General features: G+C 45.4%; 2 protein-coding genes across 5 annotated transcripts in view; one reads left to right on the plus strand and one right to left on the minus strand.

Moving 5' to 3' along the window:
- Positions 1 to 19,558, minus strand: part of LOC119972782 (elongation factor 1-alpha-like) — a 143,291-nt gene extending 123,733 nt beyond the window's left edge. The window contains exons 1-3 of the mRNA XM_038810152.1: positions 19,458 to 19,558; positions 9,350 to 9,488; positions 1,708 to 1,825 (exon numbers count right to left, since the gene is read on the minus strand). The gene's annotated coding sequence lies outside the window, so the exon portion shown is untranslated. The remainder of the gene's footprint in view (positions 1 to 1,707; positions 1,826 to 9,349; positions 9,489 to 19,457) is intronic.
- fam49bb (family with sequence similarity 49 member Bb) overlaps positions 1 to 20,311 on the plus strand; it is a 229,742-nt gene that overhangs the window by 26,507 nt on the left and 182,924 nt on the right. The window lies entirely within an intron of this gene.

Here is a 20,311-nt window from a genome sequence, read left to right on the forward strand (position 1 = left end):
AGCCTGCACATCTTTGGGTTGTGGGGGCGAAACCCACGCAAACACGGGGAGAATGTGCAAACTCCACACGGACAGTGACCCAGAGCCGGGGTCGAACCTAGGACCTCGTCGCCGTGAGGCGGCAGTGCTAACCACTGCGCCACCGTGCTGCCCCCGCCATGTGGAGCTGGCAAACCATGATAAGGCAGCTCCTAGCCTAGCAGAGAGAGATAGTTGGAGGCAAGGCCACTATACCTTTCAGATCCATTTTATAAGAGGCTAGATTTTGATCACTGCAACTTGCAATTAATCTTTCGGCCAGACATTAATGTGCACTGCAGAATACATAAAGCAGAAAAGCATAATGTAAGTTATATACTAATATAAAGATTGGAAATTTCAACCATAACATGCATAAACTATGAAATACAACCTGGAAAGTCCTTATGGCTAGAAGATTGCATGCAGTAAGCTGGGCAGCACAGACCATTAGATTGTAAAGGCTCCTCAAGTTCTTGATCCTGTCTAAACCATGAGAGCTGCATAAGGGCTAATGCACAGTAAGACTATGAGCACATTACATCCCAACACAATCTGCAGGAACGGGATTATTTTTAGCAGTTGATGTTTGTTTGCTTGCATTGCAAACCAATCAATGGTGTCACTAATAATGTGGTGCATGTGAAGATTATTCAGAACCCTGTTTTATGTGGATGGCAGGATTAGCTTTCCATTCATAGAGGTGAGGAACTAGGACAGGTGTGTTTGAAATCCAGAGACGTTTGAAGAAGTGGAGACAATGTGAGTGCTGGGGCACATTGCAAGCTGAGAGCTGGTTAGCTACATGGTGGACTTGTCAATGTTTTTTTAAAATCTCCTGAAGATTTTTAATTTAGAATATTGAAATTATAAATTAAAAATGGTCATGAGATTTGAAAATATGGAGTAAGGATTGGCACCAACTGCAGCTATCCTGCATTACATTGTTGACACTGCAATTGGGTGTGGTTTTGGGGGCTGGGAGGGAGGAGTGCGGTCGTGGAGAAATTAAGGTTATGGGTTGGCGTCAGAGCTTTCGGGATATGGGAATTGTTGGTGCTGAGAATTTTTAGGATCTGAGAAGTCACCTCTACTGTCTGCAGAAACTGCTTTTGACAACTATTGTTGTTACTCATTTCATCTAATATAAAATATAGGGTCAACCTCTCAAAATATAATCCTATGAATGCATTCAGCATTTTGTGCATTTATATCCTCAATAGTAATTTGTAATTTATGGTGTTTGTACAATTCTGCTTCCATGTTTTTCTTATTTATACTGGTATACTGAAGAATCATTGCAAAAAAATGACCAGTTTAAAAAAGAGATACTGACATCTCCTGACATTTCAGGTTTGAATATTGGTGCGAGTGTTCCATAACAAATTTGCATTTCTGAAAAATGAAACATAAAGCATTCATGTGATAACTATATTTGTTGCATAGCAACTTGCAGATGCTGAACCAACAATAAGGGATTCAAATACGGATGGTGAATTTATTTTTAATTTTGTGACGCAATGGCAGCACTAACATTCTGAAGTTGAGCAGTATATGCAAAATATATGCCTATTTACCGTCATTCAGAATTTAGGAATTAGCTTGCATGGTTTTTGTAAACAGATGCATTTCATGGTTTCAATTTTTAACACAATTAAATATTACTCTTATACACAGGCAGGGACTAACCTGGTTGTTATTTTATCCCTTTCCTTTGAAGCTTCCTTGCAGCATGGGCCTTTCATGGCTTTTAGATGGCCTAGAGAGCAGATGGAGGTTTGCTCTGATATCTTCACTTAAAAATTGTCTGGTAAAAGAAAAAACTTGAATTATATAGTGCCTTTCATGTCTCATGGCTTTACAGCCAATATGTTTGAAGTGTAATCATTGGTGTAACCTAGGGAAACAGGCAGCCAAGCTCAGCAGATGATGCTGAATTCTGTTTTGGCTAGCCAAACTCTACAAGGCCACTGCTCAGGTTGTTCCTATGGAGAATTGTCTAAATTGATACATTCCTGGTTCGGTGGTAGCACTGTAGCCTCTAAATCAGATGGTTGTGGTTTCAAGTCGCTTTCCAGAATTAAGTACACAGGCAAAGTTTGAAGTACATAATCCAAGGACTTCAAGGGAGTACTGATGGAATACTACAGTCGGAAATGCTGTCTTTCAACCAGAGCATTAATCTGAGACCTGTCTGTCCTTTGAGGTGGATGTAAAAGATTCCATGGCATTATTCAGAGAAGAATAGGTCAGAACTTGTGCCAATATTTATCCATAGAATCATAGAAATGTTACAGCACAGAAGGCAGCATTTTGCCCCATCATGTCTGTTGCTGGCTCTCCTCAGGAGAAATTCAAGTACTGCCACTCCCTAATTCTCTCTCCACACCCCTGCACATTCCTACTTTTTTTTAGAAAATGTGGAAATATTTACTACCCTTTCAGGCAACCAATGAAGAAAGATTATGTGGTCATTTCTGGACCAGGTGCTGGGTGTTTACACTGCTGTGCTGGGGTTGGGTAGTTTGGGACACTGTAGTGAAGGGAGGGAATAGAGGTGGTGATAATTCTTTGGGGTGAAGTTAGTGGAAGGTGAGGATATGGGAGGTGAGCTGTGACAGAGGAATAGTTGCGGGCCTGTACTACGTATAAGCAGGAAATGGAAGGAGAGAGACTTTAAGACCTTGTAGGGAACCTGGCAAAGATGAGCGGTTGTTGGGGCTGCAGGGAAGACTGGTTAGGCTGTGGATGGAGAGCAAAGAGAATGGAGAATTTAGTGTTGAAGGTTAGAGATAGGCTGAATTATATGGGAGTAGTCAATTTAAAATGAAATGAACTGAACCTTTGTAATGAATGGAGGATAGGTCAACTTCACCCCAAAGATCTCGGGCTGGCATGCAGTGAACAAAGTCAAGATTTCAGAATAGAATAAAGAAGGCGAAAGTAGCAAGTCGATAAAAAATAATCTTATATAAATAAACTTAAATAACTTTTTTAAAGAAGAGATACATTGGCCTGGGAAATTGTAAGACTTATTGCAACAGTTTAGGCAAACTGTATAAGAGAAAATGTGCCCAAAGGAAAAGTAAAGTTGTCTGAAAGACATAAAATTGAATTAAGGTTAAGGGTGTTGTTCAGAAGTGGAAGTGGTGTGTATGGTTTGGATTTGGGCATAGAGAGCACAATATATAATTAAGTTAGCTGTGAACGTAAAATTAGGGGGTATGGCAAGAGATGGACTGTAAAAATAACTTCAGGAAGACATGGATAGATCGGAGGCAACAGCAATTTAATGCTTAATACATTCTGGCGGATAAACAAGGAACATACACCTAATAGACACTGAACGCTATGAATGAACAGACAGACCTATGTTTATAAACATTAATTAATAGAAATTGCAGATGGATAAAGTCATAAAGAGACCAATGCCAATTTATGGCTTTATAAATACAGGCATAGAATACAAAAGGAAAGAGATAAGAACACGTGTACAAAGAAATGGTTAGGCCAGGGGTGGGCAAACTTTTCCGTGCAAGGGCCACATTCAGAAATTTACAATTTTAAAGGGCCGCATAGTATATTGATTAATAGTCCCGGTTGTAACCAATTAGCGTGCAGCATATACCTCAGCGCTTCCCCCGGCGGCATCCTGCCTTTAGCCCTCTTTTTCTCTACTTTTCAAAAATGGCGCTTTACCCGGTCATGATTCTGGGCGCCTCATATAGAACATAGAACAGTACAGCACAGAACAGGCCCTTCAACCCTCGATGTTGTGCCGAGCAATGATCACCCTACTCAAGTCAACGTATCCACCTTATTAACCTTATAAAAAAAAATTTAAAAATATATTTTTTTTTTCTAATGACTTGATCTTGGTGGGCCACATAAAGACCTTTGGCGGGCCGCATGCGGCCCGCGGGCCGTAGTTTGCCCACCCCTGGGTTAGGCCATAGAGTATTGGTACAGTTTGGGTTATTCCATTACAGAAGGACATGAAAGCTATTCACCGAGATGAAACTGTGGTTATAAGGAGACTTCATATATTGGGATAATTTTCACAGGAACAGAGGAGATTTAATCAAGGCAGTTACAATTGTAAAGGGCTGTGATAGAATGAATAAGGAAATATTGGGGGCGATTCTCCGATATTGAGGCCAAGTGTTCACGCCGTCGTGACCTCCATCGCGTTTCACGACGGCGCGAACAGGGCCCGTGCACGACAGCACGGCCCTGCAGCGGTTCACGCTGCTCCAGCCTCCTTACGCGGCGGCAAATGGGCGTCGCGCCAATCCGCACATGCGCAGTTGGGCCAGCTCAATCCTGCGCATGCGCAGTTGGGCTGTGCCATGCTGCGCATGCGCAGGGAACTTCTTACGCGCGCCGGCCCCGACTCAACATGGGGTCGGTGTTCAGGGGCCGGCCGTGGTGGAAAGTAGGCCGGGGAGGGGGGGAGAGAGTAGGCCCGGGGGGGGGGGGGGGGGGGGGGAGAAGAGGAGGCTGGCCCGCCGATCGCTGCGCCTCGATCGCGGGCCAGACCCCTTCGGAGCACCCCCCCCCCCCTCCCACAGGCCGCCCACCCGAGCGTTCCCGCAGAGTTCCCACCGGCAACAATCAGGGGTGAACGGCGCCGGTGGGACTCTGTCGCATCGGGACGGCAGCTTGGCCCATCTGGGCCGGAGAATCAGCGGCCCCGCCGATTCCAGCGGCCCGCAGCTAGCGCCGTGCCAAACGCGCTGGCGCAAATGGTGTTGCTTCTCCACACCTCGGGGCGTCGTGGCGCGGTTGCGGCGATTCTCCGGCCTGGCGCGGGCCTCGGAGAATCGCCCCCATTATTTTCTTTAATTAGAGAGTAATTTATGAGAGGTTATCACTTTACAATTATTTCTGAGAGTGAGGATGTAGGAGGATTTCTGTATGGAGAGAATTATTGGAACATGGAATTCTTTGACACATGGTGGAGTTGAGGCAGACAATAATTCTTTTAAGGACAAAGTGGGTAAATATTTAAAGCGGAGGAAAATATGGTTGCCATCAGGGCAGGAAAGTGACATGGCAAAGATCTGGTACATTTGACAAGACATGCTTAATCAAATGGTCATCTATTCAGTAAATAACTATGTTTTTAATTGACTGGAAGCTGGGATGTGGAATTGGGTGCATAGTGCACTACAGTGAAAAACCTTTCAAAGAAATTCGCAAGACTTCACTGGTATTAATGAGCCAATTTTTTTTATTAGTTCTTTGGAAACTAAATAGTATTTCCTCTATTATACTGTAATAGATAATAACAAACTGCTGCTTAATTAAATATTTCTGAAGAAAAGCTCATTTTAACTTCTTAGTATAAACAAAACACAGGTATTTTAATTGCCACTTGTGAATCTATCTCAAGAAAAAAAGCACAAATGTTATCATGTTCTTTGGGAAGCTATTATTCAGAAAGGTTTTTAAAAATTAATCTTCTGGCCTGTTTTCGGGTCATTTGAAAAAACAAGCAAACATATATGCTGTTCGAAGGACACTTGCATTGAGGAAAGCTAACTAATCTTTTTGTAAAAAATTATTATATTCAACTTTTTGTTTTAAATAAAGATGCTACAATTACACATCATATTCTTTCATTTGAGTAAGAATCTCTTGAGTGAAAATTAATCAATTAATAGCATTAAATTCTGAAATCCTGTTTTGCATATGCAGATTACGTTATTGAAAATTGCAAGCATGTGTGTACTTGTTAATGCGCTTCAGCTAGCAGATAATTCTGAGAAAAATATCAATGCAAATTAGGTTTTTAAGAGAGGTTTGATCCTCTTTGCTAAAGTATTAAGGTACTCAGGGTGGCGCAGTGGTGAGCCCTGCTGCCTCACAGCGCTGAGGACACGGGTTCGATCCCGGCCCTGGATCACTGTCCATCTGGAGTTTGCACATTCACCCCATGTTTGCGTGGGTCTTACCCCCTCAACCCAAAAGATATGCAGGGTAGGTGAATTGGCCACGTTAAATTGCTCCTTAAAAAAAGAATTGGGTACTCATTTTTTTTTATAAGAAGTAAAAATGTATATATCTTTAAAGGTTCTCCAAGGTCATTTTATAGATACAGTTAATCATTATTATGACATTTTTATTTTACAAGAAACCTTTCAATTTGAATGCTTAAGCTTGTTGGAAAGAAAATAGCAAAAGCAAGGGAAGGTGCGTGAAAAATCATTTTGGTTCTTTTTAAAAACTGTATATTTTGTCTTTTCCCAGTTCTAGGCTTCCAATCTATTGCGGTTAAAATGATTTAGATTCCCCTGAGTAAATGTGATTGGTTCAGTTTTTTCCGTCTTTCTTGCTAAATTTTGCTGACCATTGATAGATGATATATATTTCTTATTTTATTGTTTTACAAATAGGACTAAAGTGAAATTTATACTTGTACATCTATAATGCATGATTCAAATATATTCTACATATATCTTTTATGGTATTTCTAATGGACAATCTAAAGTAGTATTGTTCTGGTATTTTACATCAAATGTACAGCACAGAAACAGGTTATTTGGCCCAAATGGTCTCCACAAGCTTCCTCCCATCCTACTTCAACTCGTTATCAATATTTTTCTATTCCTTTTTCCATCATGTACATATCTAGCTTTCCTTTAAATATATCTATGTTATTTGCCTAAACTTCTCCATATGGCAGCAAATTCCATATCTAACCATTCTTTGGGTAAAAAAGATTCTCTTGAATTCTTGATGGATTTATTAGCGACTCTCTCATATTTATGATCCTTAGTTTTAGACTTCTCCACTGGTGGAACCATCTACGGTATGTATGTCGACCCTATTAATATTTCTATGTTCCTAAACCTTCCAGAATTTTAAAGCCCTCTATCTAGTTATTCTTGTGACTTCTCTTTTATGGGGTAGAGAGCTCCAGTACACACCAGATGGTTATAACTTCTGTTACAATCCCAGCTGAAGTTACTACTGGACAGGAAGGTCCCAGAATGGAGAATTGGCTCAATTGACCATGGCGGGATTCTTTGTCCTGCCAGCCCATTTTCCGATGCGTCTCTGCCGGCAGCAGGATCCTCTGTTCTGGCAGCTGGCCAATGGGGTTTTCCATTGTGGCCAGCCCACGGCTTCGGGGAGGCCGCGATATGGGTGTGCTGCCAGCGCAGCAGAGGATCCTGTCAACGGAGAATCCCACTGAGAAACTTTTACTTTTTTTTCAGAAATGAGGATGAACCCAGTCACAGGACTGCCAGTTCATAGAATTTACAGTGCAGAAGGAGGCCATTCGGCCCATTGAGTCTGAACCAGCCCTTGGAAAGAACACCCTACTTAAGCCCACGCCTCCACCCCGTAAACCCAGTAACCCAACCCAACTCTTTGGACACTAAGGGACAATTTAGCATGGCCAATCCAACTAACCTGCACATTTGTGGACTGTGGGAGGAAACCGGAGCACCCGGAGTAAACCTACGCAGACACGGGAAATCTATGCAGACACAGGGAGAATGTGCAAACTCCACACACACAGTCTCCCGAGGCCAGAATTGAACCCGGGTCCCTGGAGTTGTGAGGCAGCAGTGCTAACCATTGTGCCATCATGCTGCCCCGTTCTGCCAGCTGCCAGTTAGCTTATTGCAAAATAATAAAATATTTATTAAACATGAAAAAATTGGAACTATAACACAATACTCTTTCACCCCACCTATGTCTTCACAAATGTACACAGATTTTTTTTAACGATTAACATAAGTTACAGAATTTATTGCATACTATATTATTCTCAGTCCCCGTAAACCAACAGGCGAACTGTGGTCAGGCACACCCCAGTCTCAAATCAAATGGCATACGCCACCCAATACAATTTCTGTGGATTGTTCAACAAATCCCCCAGATGATTATCACTTCATGAGCCAACTGGTCTCCCAGGAACTCTGGCTTCCACACAAGAGTTTCCAAATTACACTCTTGAAAAGACATACCTTAGAATCTTCTCCCAAACAATGCTTTCTCTCAGATACTTCACCATAGCTCCACTACCAGACTTTCAGTCTTTCCTTTCAATACTCCTCTGCTTTGAATTGCCATGTGCTTTTAAGCTTCCACACAATTTCTCGGGTAAACAGCCACACCAACAGAACTTCTCGGGTAAACAGCCACACCAACAGAACAGCACTGCTTCACAGGCTGTTTTAAAGTATCACCAACTTTGGGATTGCTTCAAGTATTTGGTTTCTCATGAGGTAACTTCACCAGGTCTGCACTGACAGTGCTCCAGCCAGCACAACTGGGGCACCCTGGCAGTGCCAGAGTGGCACTTCCAGGGTGTCTGGGTGGCATTGCCAAGATGCCAGTCTGTCAATTCCTGGGTGTCAGCAGGAGTGCCAGGATACCACAATGCCCAGAGCCCGACCACCTGAGGGCCTCAAATGGCCTGGGAGGCCTCCCCAGGTACTGTTTCACCTATTCCATGTTTGTGGAAACTAGTGCTAAATGGCACCATGGCGAGATCTCCCAGGCGAGGCCATTAATTCCCAGGCCCCAGGAGAATACGGCACAGATATATTTAAATGACCTTAATGGCTCACTTAAATATGTTAATCTGGATCTCACCCAGCGAGGGAGAGATCCAGATTGTGACATCTCGCAAAATTCTGTTAAATCTGATGACATTTGGAGTGTCGCGAATCTTGTGCGAGCCCCCTCATATCGCGCTACCAAGTTGGGCACAACGAGGCCATTGAATCACGCCCTAGTCTTTACGCATGTTTGTTTTCACATTAAAAACTCTCTAATCACAATGCAGACACAATGCAGTTAGAGATGAAACCAAAAACCTCATACATGCAAGCACCTATGTTTAACATGAATCTTTTTACCCTTTCTTTACCCTTTTTTTTTACCCTTCTTTACCCTTTCTTATACAGACACACAATTAACACACTCTTAAATCTATACCTTATTTCTAATATCCAAAATCAAATGTAGACTATTTCAAACTAACTGTTTCTGGAATGATATTTGTAAATTTTTCTTTCATCTTTACCAGTCCTTTTATACCCTTTTATGTAATAGATCCATAACTGTACACTGTATGCTAACCAAGGTTCCACACAGGGTTGTCATAACTTCTATGCTTTTCAGTTTTATTCCTTCGGAAATGTACCCAGTGCTTGGTTTACATTTTTATGGCCTTGTTAACCTGTGTTGCTACTACTAATGTTTTGTGAATGTGCACCCTTCCATTTATTCCTCTATTCCAGTTAGACTATTATTTTTCATTCTGCGACCTCCCTATTTCTGCTCCAAAAATGCACAATTTCACACTTACCTGTGTTAAAATTAATTTGCCGCATAAGACAATTCTGCAAGTTTATTAACATGTTCCTGTATTTCTCTGCAGTTACGTCCAATTTGTTTCATTCATACATTTTGAAATTATACTTCTGATTCTTCAGTCCAGATAGTTTCTGTAATTGGTGAACAGCAGTGGCCTTAGTAACAATCTCTGAAACACCACAGACTATGGAAACAGATTCTAGTCTAGTGTCATGGTGGCGGGGCAGGCTCTAAGATCCCTTTATCAAAAAAATAAAAATAAAAAACTCACCAATGGACGTGGAAGGCCCACCTTCCTGGCAGTGCCAAGGCACTACCCTCTTCCGCTCTGGGGTCTGCACTTAACTGTACGCTCCTGGCACCCCCATTTTACAAAATCTGTTGTAAACCCCAACGACATGTCACACCGGTGGGCTGGACAGAAATCCCTACATTGGGGGAACAATACAGTGGGGAGGCCCACTCCTTGTACGTTAATGTCTGGAAATGATGTTCTTGACCTTTCATGGCAGGAACCCTATTATATACAATTGGTGGGGGAACGGGGCTAATCAAAGGGGAAGTCCTGCCGGCATGAAAGCCGTTTTGGGTCTCCCTCAATTCTCCGCCCCCTGCTGCCATTCCCACTTGCCAGAAGGGGAGTGGAAAATTACCCCCATATCTCAAAACCTAATTGGCAAATTTCAATTCCCCCCTCCATCTCAAAACCTAATTGGCAAATTTCAATCAAACTTGGTACACAAATAGGGTATGGCCTGAGGAACAAGTGTTTAATTTTTGGCAAAGATGTGGCTACAGATCCTGGAATCTTTTAAAGGTTCTGTTAACTTTGGGAGATAGGGCAAATTGCTTTTTTTTGTAAAGAATTTTGTGGGTTGTTTTATTTAGATTGTTGTTGATTATTTTAGAATGTTATGGATTGTCTAAGCTGTTGTGGTGGGATTTGTTGAAATGTGACCACAATTTTCAGAGCGGGTTAATAGATGGCTGGATTGGCCTGAAGCCTCCTCGGTGAGATGGAAGCTCTCAATAAAAATCTATTTTGTGTTTATTGGAATATATTTCTCTTGAACGCTTAATTATCTCTTTAAAAATATTTTCCACTGCTGCACTATCCCTTGTTTATTACATTGGCATAATATCAATTTTTTTTTGAGTTTATCTTTGCTTGTTCCATTCTCAGACCCTTAAAAATTAGCTTTTATCCAATCAAATTTTTTGTATTTTGAGAAAGACATAAATAATACAATCACCATCTTAAAGTTCACTATGTTATGATTGCCATTACATAGGTGTTTCCCTCTGCTTATTTCTCTTAACTTGTCACAAACCAAGCTGGTGGTATCTGCGAAGGTATCTCAACCTGGAACACCAGTTCGAGGGGTGTATAGTTTTGGTTTTTTTGTAATGGTGTGAGAGAGGAGTTAAGTGAAATCCTAGTGAAAATAACGAGCCCAATCATCAAGTAACAATTATTAAGGACCATTTATTAAATCAAAGCCAAACGCACATGAAAAGGAAGCCAATGCTATAAGACCATTGAGTATATAAATCACTAAACACAGACAGCTTAGGTAGAATGAACCCCTTGTTCCAAAATATATGTACAACCCTGAACTCCTCAAGACTTCCCCTTTCCCAAACAACTTCCAAATTAAATATATCTATGGGCGTTTGACAGGTGATTCTCAGTGGCTGCAGTGCCAGAAATCACCCCACTTTTAATTTCTCCCCGCCAAGGCCGCACTTGGAGAGAATTCCTGCTGGCAGGATCTGCTTATCACTGCTGTTCGCAGATCGGCAGCCCCACCTGTTTCACCCCCCCCCCACACACACACTTTTAGGCCACCCCTGAACCTGTCCGAGGCCACTGGGAAACCCCCCCCCCCCCCCCCCCCCCCACATGGACAAGGCCACCCTGGGCCTGACCCCTGGCAATGCTGACCTGGCACCAGGGCACCCTGGCAGTGCCCAGATGCCAAGGGAAATGCCAAGGTACCACACTGCCCTGCCCCCAACCAACCGGGGGTCTCCAATGGCCTGTCAGAAACCCCCCTCCCCGAGGCATTGTTAAGCCTGGTCCACGTTTGTGTGGGCCAGTACTAAACAGTGCCTTGGCAAGCTCTCACTGGCGCAGCCCATGAGTCCTGGGCGCAAGGTGAATCCATGTCCGGGTATTTAAATGAACCATCAGGCTCATTTAAATGTGCCTGATGCAGAGAAGGTCGGGTGACTCATGATCGGCCCGGTGCCAAGCCCGATTTTGGGTTCTTGTACCATTCACCCATTGCTCCCAGTTCCTTGCTGGGCACAATGGGGTTGCTGACCAGACATTACAGTGACCACGCAATACAGTGTGGGTAGTCAGGTCTGGGAAACATATTTTCCTTGTCCAGTTAAGATATTTAAACTGCCTTTAAGACCTAGATGCTAGCCGAGGCTCCTCCTGGCTGTTGGATTGGAAACGGGTCTCCTTGGCTGTTAGGTGTAAACTGCCTCTCCGCTTCTGAGGATACTGGCAGCTATATATCATTTGTCTCGACACTTGCATCGCATCACTTTTAAAATCACAGCTTTTGAATGCTGGCTACTACTATCACTGGACAGATTTATATCTGTTGCTGGGCGGACCCATGACGCTTGTTTCTGGGTAGATCATAGAATTTACAGTGCAGAAAGAGGCCATTTGGCCCTTGGAAAGAGCACCCCACCCAAGCCTACCACCCCCCCTCCCCCCCAAATCAGACCCCAGCCTGGTTGCTGCATTAATTTTACTGTTGTTGCTAGGCACATTTCCACCTGTTGCTGGTGTGATTAATGTTGGAATTTCAGATATATTGGGCTGGATTCTCCATACCCTGACGCTGAAATTGCGGCCGGCGCTGGGGCGGAGAATCTATTTTGGTGCACAAAATTGGGACCGCCACTGTTTCCCCGATTCTCCGGGCTCCAAAAAGCGGTACACCGCGCCACAAAGCACCTACCTAAGGCCATTGATGGAGGCCCGCCCCGCCATTCTCTGCCCCCGATCGGCCGAAGTCCCGACGGCGTGGATGTAATATGGTCCTGCTGGTCAGGATACTAGCGTGGAGGGTGCGGACTCAGTCTGCAGCTGCCCTGGTCCGGGTGGGCCGATCGGAGGGCAGGGGGGCCTTCTACTCGGCTGGACACTAAAAATAGAACCCCCGATCGGCTGCGCGCCCGACCCCGACCGATCGGGGGGGTCTATTTTTAGTGTCTAGCTCCGCACTCTGAGTCCGCCATGGAGCATGGCGCGGCTGCTTGAGGCTGCCGCCGTGCATATGCACGGCCTCCAACCCAGAAGTGCGGGGACCTGTAACTGCAGCAAAACCTGCTAGATTTACGGCGGGCCCCTGCTAGCCCCCTGCAGGGCTATGAATATGTGGCCTTTTCTCGCCAATTTTCTGGCGTGAAAGTCCAGTTCTGACGACGGAGTGGGGACATCCAGCCCAATGTATTATAGGTGTTTGGTGCAGTAAGGGTTAAAAGCTTGGGTTAGCGTGTGCTTGACTGCTGAAACCATGTTTTAAAAGATTCTTAGGTTAAAAAGCAATAAAGCTTTTGGGAGCCAGGGGTACAATTTAACCATTGTAAAAAGCTTGGGCTAATGCAATTTTGTTTTGATTAAGGGAATTCCCTGGAAAGGTATTTTGTTTTCAGCTTGATGAGATTATGTCATGGCTCGGTGGAGCTAAGGCATTCAATTCTGGCTGAAACTGTGCAGTGAAACAGTTCTGCTCTCACTGTTAGATAGTTGAAAGAGATTTACTGTATTTACAGTGCAGACTTGTTGAAGGTCAGGGGGAGCTGTTGAAAGCCAGTTGAATCAGTTTTTGAGTTTCTGAATGGGTCTGACCGGAGTCAGATCTGTTCCGTAAAGTAGTGTCAAGAGATCACTTTCTCAAAGAATAACTCTGTAAGGCAAGTATTCCTTTGTGCCATTGGTATTTGAGGTGGATTGAGAGCTGAATTGATTGTTCTCTTGTTGTTTAAGTGGGAATAAAGATACCAATGAAGAGTACTATATTCACTGTATTGAGTAGTATTGTGCGCGATTCTGCCAAAACATTTCTAAGTTCAACTTGTGGTGCGTTTTTCAGGGGACCCCCACCATTATTCAATGACATTTAGTCACTTTTTCGGACCCTGGGAAGTTTCTCACCAGTTTAGCCCACACTTCTGGTGCGATTCTCTTGCCGTGTTGCGCTCATGCGAGAGCACAATGTGACCGGAGAATCTCAGGAGAGCCCTCCAGCAGACTTCACGAGATCCTCCATGCCTCGCGGGATTCACCAGTCATGATATTTGTCTACCTTTAAGATACCACCATTATACTAACTCTAATTAGCATAGCTACCTTCATTATCCTTTCCTGTGCTTTAGCCTACAATATTTAACTAGTCCTACTCTTTACTTAGGCATTATTCAGTTACCAACATCAGATTTCTCACTATGAATTATTGTCTCTGGTTTCCCCATTTTATTTTGAATGTTGTACGTATTTCTGTTCTAATTTCTCTTTATTTTTTAAAGATAGATTTTATACTTATGTTCTACAACTTTATCTATTCTCTGACTATTGTTACCCTTATCCCATACCTTGGTCTGACCTATACTCTCTTCTCCTTAATCTTTTAGCTTCAGCCCTATCTCATTCAGCCATGATCTCATTGAATGGCGGGACATGCTTGAGGGGTTGAATTCTGTTTCTATGTATTTCAAACTTAGCCAGTCTTTTTAGTTAAAGTTTTATCCATAGCTGTGTTCATCCTTTCTATTAAGACTCTGATCCAGGAGGAGTCCATCCCAGTCGCACAGCCCCTTTCTGTTCCATTACTGGTGTTGTGTCCCATGGGATAGAACTTCTCCTTTCCATCTCATTCTTTGAGTAATGCAGTCACCTCCCGGTTTCCCTTGTATCATTGATCCTGACAGGGACAGTGAGCTGGATCTACCACCTCCCCTTTCAAGTTCCTCTATAGTTGTTCCGTCATATCCTTTACCCTTGCACCAGATGGGTGATACGCCTTCTGAACCTCTGTTGTGTTAGAGTATGCAATATCTTCTCCCTAATTATTGAATGCTCTGTAACTATAATCTTCCTGCTATGCCCTCCCATATTTACCCCTAACTTTGGACTGCCAACTCCTCAATGGCGCCATGGTTAGCATTCTAACAAGGCCACAAGTACATTATATCTGTTTGATAGGATAGTGTCTGCCTTTTTCTCTACCTCCTTTCGATTCCTCCTAGCCTGCTAACAGTGGCACTATCCTCTTTGTGCATTTGTGCTTTTCTGAGCTGAGATACTGTCCAGATATCTCTGCCCCTCCCTTACCTGTCAGAATGTATCAAACTCGCCAGTCCAACAACTTGCTTGAGGATGCAAATTATTTTAATATTGATTTCTCCTGTTTAGTTTATTTTTTCTCCTTTGATATATTTAGGCTATTTAGATTCTTAGGCTATTTGGATTCTTCGGCCTATTTCTTTACCTGAAGGATATTATTCTCTGAATACTTAAGAGAAATAATTAAACACTTCCCTCTAATTCCTTGAATTCTGCCGGTCCCTACCCTATGCTGGCCATGTCCTCTTTGATTTTTTTAAAGTTTCTACGATGGGCAGCACAGTGGTTAGTACTGCTGCCTCACAATGTTAGGGACCCGGGCTCAATTCCAACCTTGGCTGACTGCGTCAAGTTTGCACATTGTCTCTGTGTCTGTGTGGGTTTCCTCCGGGTGCTCCCGTTCCATCCCACAGTCCAAAGTTGTGCTGATTAGGTGGATTGGCCATGCTAAATTGCCCCTAAAGTGTCCAAAGGTTGCCTTTGGTGGTGTTATCGGGTTACAGGGATAGGGTGGGCGAGTAAGCCTAGGTAGGGTGCTCTTTCAGAGGGTTAGTGTCGACTCAATGAGTCGAATGGCCTCCTTTTGCACTGTAGAGATTCTAGTGGTACTGATATTCCCTTGCGTTTTATGGGTTGCTGATGTTTGCTGCCACTGCTTTTAAATTGATGCTTTAGGGTTGTTGCCATTTCTATTGCGCAATACACTATTAATCTGTCACCATGAGCAGTTCGCTCTTAGGTTGTGGCAGCACTAGATGGGGGAAGAGATCCTGGGGTCTAAGAACATGGGGAGCAACTTGCCAACTGGGAGTTGTCACAAAATCCAGGACCACTGGAGATTCTGTATCTCATTAAAATAAATTTAGTGTACCCAATTCTTTTTCCAATTAAGGGGCAATTTAGCGTGACCAATCCTGCACATCTTTAGGTTGTGGGGGTGAGACCCACGCAGACACGGGGAGAATGTGCAAGCTCCACATGGAGTGACCCGGGGCCGGGATCGAACCCGGGTCCTCGGCGCCGTGAGACAGCAGTGATAACCACTGCTCTACCGTGCCTCCTTAGGGGTTTGTGTATCTGACAATAGGGAGCAGGGGAATGGGTCTGTGAGCAACATAAATTTTCCAGAATGGGTGACTGTGGGTAAAGGTAAATGTTTTTTGTCTCAGTATAAAATGAGACACAAGGACAGTTAATTAAATGTAAAAATCTCTGATATCCCAAACCCAGGAGATGAGCTGTTTCCCACAGCAGGCTGGTAGTTTGTACTTTAATAATTTGAACACCAGGGGTTCAAATATGAGAAGCAATTACATAAATGGGTTGTCTTCCCGGGAATTTAGAAGACTAAGGGAAGATTTGATAAAAGTTTTCAAAATATTTGGGGCAGCACAATGGCGCAGTGGTTTGCACTACTGCCTCATGGCACCGAGGTCCCAGGTTCGATCCCAGCTCTGGGTTACAGTCCGTGTGGAGTTTGCACATTCTCCCCATGTTTGCATGAGTTTCGCCCCCACAACCCAAAGATGTGCAGAGTAGGTGGACTGGCCACGATAAATTGCCCATTATTTAGAAAACAATGAATTGGTACTCTAAATTTATTTTTAAAAAGTTTTCAAAATATTAAGGGGAAGTTAAGGTAGGTAGGAAATATTGCAGCTGATTGGAGAATTTAGAACTAAGGGATATTTTTTATTTTTTTATTTTAAAAATTTTTTAGATTACCCAATTATTTTTTCCAATTAAGGGGCAATTTAGCGTGGCCAATCCACCTATCCTGCACATCTTTGGGTTGTGGGGGTGAAACCCACGCAGACACGGGGAGAATGTGCAAACTCCACACGGACAGTGACCCAGAGCCGGGATCGAACCTGGGACCTCAGCGCCTTGAGGCAGTTGTGCTAACCACTAGGCCACCGTGCTGCCCAGGACTAAGGGATATAGCCTGAAATATAATCAGTCCTTTTTAGGAGTGACATTAGGAAACACTACATGCAAAGGCTGGTGAAAATTTGGAATTCTCTTCTACAAATGGCAGTTTTAATAGGTCAATTATTAATTTTAAATGAGATTTAGATTTTAGTTAACCAAATGTATTCAGGGATATGGGGCAACGGTTATGTCTAAAATCAGCTATGATCTAATTTCATGGCAGAACAGGCTCCAGGGGTCAAATAGTCTACTTTCTTATGTGGAAGAAGGTCAAAGGGGCAATCTAACTGAAAAGTTTCTAAGTGTAATTTGTGGCAGGTTTTGCTGGAAGTTTCAGTTCCTCACCGCTATCAAACGATACTGTATCACTTTTTTGGGCCTTGGGGAGTTTCTCACCAGCTTAGCCCCACACTTAGAATTGTTTTAATCACTGGGGAGCTAAACTCAAGAGATGGAGCTGCTATTTTGAAAGGGTGTCCCGATCTATAAGTGAGCTTGTAGGTCTCCCACCCCTCACACCCATGGGCATTACTCCACACCTTCCAAGTGAGGACACCCCACTATGGGGTCCCTGGGGGCCCCCCTCTTCGGGGCCACATCTGTCATGGCTTCAACCTCCCAGAGGCCCCTTCTTACCTGTCTTGCACTTTCATGGGCATGGCCTCCCTCTGGCCCTGACCCTTGGCAATGCCACTCTGGCACCCAGGCACCCTTGCAGTGCTCCTGCCAGCTTGGCAGTGCAAAGGTGCGCACGTCCCAGAGGGAGGGCCAGGCGGGCACCCTGAACTATCCCTGACTACCCAGGGGCCACCATTGGCCTGGGAGACCCCTGGTTGCTGTTCTGCCTGGTTCACCTTTGTGTGGACCAGTACTGAACGGCGCCCAGCCAGTGAGGCCGGTAGATCCCAGGAGACACCAGGTAAACTCGCCTAAGTAGGTTTAATCCCTACTTTGGCGCGCACTGTCTGGTCACGTCCATTTTGGGTATGATTCTGATTCCAACGACGCAAGATCTGGGCACATCTCGAGGCATAAAGGCTGCTGGGAAGCCCGCAGGACACCTCTCCTGGCATCCACTGACCGTGCCGTCGCTCAATGTGGCCGGTAGATCACGCGCCAAGTGTTCCAGGAACAATTGGGAGTCAGAAGAATCCTACAATCTGTCAGAATTTAACAAGATGACAATATACCCCTGGTTCAGTCCCCACTGTCGACCACCAGCTCCACACATTGATGACCATAAGGTATTATCCACACTCTATGGCTAGTTGGCTCTTTGAACTATTACTGCTCAGAGTTGACTTTATGCAGAGAGCTGGACTGACAGATGAAGAATGTCAAATATTGTCTGGGAACAAACTGGGGTGAGATGGTTTGGAACTGCTCTGATATCAACAGGTTATAGCTGAGCAGTGAGGCTCTAGTACGCAGGTTGGCAGGCACTGAATGACAGGATTCCAGGCAGATGAGAATAAGGTTCTTTTTAAAGCACCTCTGATCGTGTTGATCAGGGCTGCACAAGGAACTCAAAACACCAGGCTCAGCCGAAACTGAGCGCTATCTTCAAGGCCTCAGGTTGCAGGAACTTTGCTTGCGATATATTGAATAACTGTTGAATGCTCAAATGACATGGACTAGTTGGGCCTATATTTTTTTGAACTAATATGGTATCATTGCCACAAAATAACCACCAGTTACTTCACCCAGCGTGATTAAAATGTGGAATTCATAGATTAGTTGAGGCAACTAGTGTAGGTGCATTTAAAGGGAAATTAGATAAGTACAAGTGGGAGAAAAGAATAGAAAGACCTGTTAATAAAGGCAAAATACAGCGGATGCTGGAAATCTGAAATAAAAATGAAGCGCTGTAAAAAGATCAGCAGGTCTGGCAGCATCCGTGGAGAGAGAAAGAGTTGGGATTGTCTGATTTTGTGGGCAGCACACCACAGCTGGTGGAGCAGGGTGGCTTCAATGAGAAATCCCATCGACAAGTGTCGAGAATAGAAAATCCCGCCGCTAGTGAACGGCGAGCAACACGCGGCGGCGGGGGGGAACTGGAGAATCCAGCCCAATGTTTCTGGTTGAATATGACTTTTCTTCAGAGCAGAAAGATGTTGGTTGATCGGGTTGGATGAGGGTGTCTGGGAGAAGGCCCCTGCGGAGCATTCACAACATGTTGGCGCTGTAAATAACAAAGAACAAAGAAATGTACAGCACAGGAACTGGCCCTTCGGCCCTCCAAGCCCGTGCGGACCATGCTGCCCGACTACACTACAATCTTCTACACATCCTGGGTCCGTTTCCCTCTATTCCCATCCGATTCAGGTATTTGTCAAGATGCCCCTTAAATGTCACTATCGTCCGTGGTCGACAAATGCCCCCCCTCCCCTCTACAAGGAGGACCCCGCTCAAACAAATGGTTGAAGACAAACTTAAAGAATGCGTGCTTAAAACCTGACTCTTTTGCTGATTACTATGCCAATAATCTGGCATCCCATTATCCACCGGTGGTGAAGCGAACCAGGGGGCATGACATGACCCTGCTGGCTGCAAGGTAGGTCGGGTGAAGTGCCAGTGAGTTAAAGGGGGAACAACAAGGAAGGGATGAACCTGGCGCTAGGACAGTGTGGAGCAGGCATAGGGCAAGGTGGGCACGTCTTGGCTATCCGTGTGTGTGTGATCGGCGCAAGCGGGGCCTGCCGTGTGTGGAGCAGTTGAGTGCACGGCGGCGGCGGCAGGAGGCAGGCAAGTAGCGGTGTTTGACGGTCACTAGGGGCGGCGCGGTGGCATGCCGTACCTGAAGGGCGCGGCCGTGCCCTGGAGCCGGTTGGGGAGCGGAGCGGCGCGCGAGCCCCGGCGGCTTTCAAAGCGAGGAGCTCGAGCCCAGGACGGTTGGTGCGCCCGCAGGGCAGAGGCTCGCGGCGGGGGCGTCAGGCGCTCGCGCTGAGCGGAGGGGCCCCGCAGGTGAGAGGCGCGCGTGGCGGCGCGCGAGCGGGGTTGAGGGGGTGGGGAAGAGCGCGGACCGCCGACCGGCCTGGCCGCCGCCCGCCGGGGCCAAGGGAGGCAGCCGCTGGGCTCGGATCCGGCTCAGCGTTCCCTCTTCCCCCGCACGGCCTCCGCCATCAGCCGGGAGCTCGGGCACAAGGTGACACCAATCCGGCTGCGTCGGTGAACACGTCCTGCTCAAATCAGACCCCTTACCCCACTGGCAGCTCTTTCCAAACACTGGCGGCGGCGGCGGTGGTGGGGGGGGGGGGGGGGGGGGGGTGGATGCTGATGCTGCTGCCCCGGGGAAAGGGGGGGGGAGGGTTGGATCCGATCCTGGGCGTAGCATTGGGGAGAGAAACACCCTTCCCTAGGTGGGGTGGAAGAGGGGTCAAGGATGCTCTGGCCTAAGGGTGATGAAAGGGATCCTACCAACGTGTGGGGGCAGGAGGAATGGGGAGATGAGGGTGGCACGGTACCACAGTGGTTAGCGCTGTTGCTTCACAGCACCAGGGTCCCGGGCTTGATTCCTGGCTTGGGTCACTGTCTGTGTGGAGTCTGCACGTACTCCCCGTGTCTGCGTGGGTTTCCTCCGGGTGCTCCGGTTTCCTCCCACGAGCCCCGAAAGATGTGCTTGTTAGGTGAATTGGACATTCTGAATTCTCC

Source organism: Scyliorhinus canicula, chromosome 10, assembly GCF_902713615.1.
Source record: "Scyliorhinus canicula chromosome 10, sScyCan1.1, whole genome shotgun sequence".
Taxonomy (NCBI): Eukaryota; Metazoa; Chordata; class Chondrichthyes; order Carcharhiniformes; family Scyliorhinidae; genus Scyliorhinus; species Scyliorhinus canicula.